This window comes from Pterocles gutturalis, unplaced genomic scaffold (assembly GCF_000699245.1).
Source record: "Pterocles gutturalis isolate BGI_N339 unplaced genomic scaffold, ASM69924v1 scaffold3238, whole genome shotgun sequence".
NCBI lineage: Eukaryota > Metazoa > Chordata > Aves > Pterocliformes > Pteroclidae > Pterocles > Pterocles gutturalis.
The window spans coordinates 1-2,518 of NW_010125264.1; positions in this window are offsets into that span (position 1 = coordinate 1).

Consider the following 2,518-nt stretch of genomic DNA (forward strand, 5'->3'; position numbering starts at 1 on the left):
TGGGCAGGCTGCAAGAGAAAGGAGAGGAAAGCGTTGGGTGCCAAACCATCCTGGGGAGGAAAGGAAAGCAGGTCCTGTTCTTCAAATGGGCCAGAAAGAAAAAGAAAAGAAAGAAACAAAATAAAGAAGACACAGAAAAGCTTCACACCTGTGTCAGAGCTAAACGGGGTAGCACCTTCCTACGAAGCTAGGATGGCCGTGATTTTCCATGCTGGCCATGAATTATTTCTGGAGCCACCAGGAAAACACTGAAATCGCGCAGACAACACAGGAACTACCAGGCAGAGCAAGGGGCTGCAGCCGCCGCTTCGCTCCCCACCGCTCACACCCAGGCAGGGGGACGCCGGGGCGCTGCGGGACCCCCTTCCCTGGCAGCACCCATGGGGACAGAGACACGCAGGGGCAGGACCTCGTACCCCTTCCGCTGATCCAAAACACTCCTTTCCACCACCCAACAGCATGGCTCAGGTCTCACATGTCTTTTTCCATACAAAATCTGAATATTTAATGAAAAAGTTGATGCAACACTCATGACAGCGCCTTATGGGCCCACCCCATCAATCCCCCGCAGCCCGAGGCTCGGGCTCGTCACCTTGCTCAGCCTCCGAGCTCATCACCGCAGGACGTGGGAACTAACTCATAAAATGAGGAGATGCTCCGGTTACAGTTACGGTGAGGCTTTAAGCAGTGATGGGGGCAGGTTTCATTCATCAAGCATCTTGCTGCTCTGCAATTAGAGGGTGAAGATGGGGTCCCTCATCCCTGCCCCGCTCCACCAGTCCTCGCCGATGAGGCACTCATCCATCCTTGACATCAAACACCGCCCTCGGGGGAGCCTGACCCAACGGAAGGCTGCAAAAGGCAGCACCCAGATTTTGGCACGTGTGCCCCAGGGAGCAGAGCTCCATCCAGGTCCACCACCCGGCCAGGGGGAACGAGCGCACGGCCTCGCATGTCCCCGCGGTCCCACCTCCGCTTGGCTCCCGGCTCTGCCCCCGTGCCGCTGTCACCTCCAAGGCACGGCTCTGCAGAGAGACGCCCCAAGTCCCTCATAAACACGGCAATGATTGAGATAATGGAAAGTGCCTCTTAGCCCCTGCCTGCTGCATCAGGATATGAGGCATCTCCCAGCAGCCATGCAGAGGAAATTAATAGGAGCAAGCAGGAGTAACCACTTTGATGCAATTTCCTTGGGAGATAGTGGACCATCTAATCTTTATTGGAGCCCTTTAACCTGTCATTCAAAACTCATGAAGGCCTCTTTGCTCACACAGTCTTTCCAGATATTAAAAGATGATAAAAAAAGGATAAATCAAAACAATATTTTACAATTTTATTATTCAGGGGATTTTTTTTTTCCCCACCTCAGGCATGCAACCAGCTGTGACAAATGGCCTTTTTCCAACAGTGTTAACAGCCGAGTGGGGACGTGGCATCGCAGAGGGACCGGCCACCATCTCATGCTGCCCTTCCTCCTCCTCCTCCTCCTCGCCATGGGAGGACGGCGAGGAGAGGGCAGTGGGACGGGGACGGCCGCCTGGATTGCGATGGGAGGGGATGGGGAAGTAAGGGAGGAGGAGGAGAGGGTCCCAGTGCTGTGAACACACCTCAGGTTTAAGCGCAGGGCGGCTGAAGGGGTTTGTTAATCTGGAACTACAATTAAGCCAAGCAACGCTTGTCAAAATACCTGAACAAAGTACACGCTGCAACCCGCTGTCCTCCCGTTTCTTTTATCACTTCGCTTATCTGCAAATTCCTGTAATCTGCAGGCGCGTGGCTCTTAATTGTTATTATTACCAATTAGCTTTTCTCTCCTGTAATTACACCGTGCTTGCCTAAAGCCTCCCGCAGCTTCGGGTGAGCCTGATGCCGTCTCCTTCCTCCCGCGGCAGCTGTGGGCTGCAGCCCCCCCCTCTCCCGCTGCCCCCGTCCCCCCTCTTTACAGGGGAGCTGAGCCAGGAACTGCAGCCCAAAGACAAATCCCAGACCCCCTGTGCCACTGCAACGCTGTGGTGGGATTTAGGGAAACCTGCACAGCGTGGGATACGCAATCCATGGGACAGCAAACACGTCATCCGGCTGCAAGGCTCAGAGAGGGGGCTCGAGCCCAGGAGGGAGCAAGAAATCACCCTGCTACCGGCAAGCTCAGCATTTGCTGCTGCAGGAAAGTTTCCCAGAGCAGGCGAGAGCTGGATGTGCAAAAGCATCTCGGACGGGCTCAGGATGAGGCTTTGCCTCGCCTTTCCCCGCAGAAACCGGCTCCTGCTGCCGGCGCCCAGCCTGCGGCGCAACCTGCGCCTCTTCAGCCCAGGGAAGAATGAACTGATTGTTGATTACACGGGCTGGATAAGATTAACGATGTGCTTAACTATTCATTTCCACACGTTTAAGCACTAGGGCTGCGTTTGTAAACAACGAGGCACAAAGCCCAGCCGTGCTGCTCAGCGGTTCCAGCGCTCGCCGGGGATGCCTGCTTTGGGTTACGGGGGGCTGAAACCCCCCCAGCCCACAGCAGCCC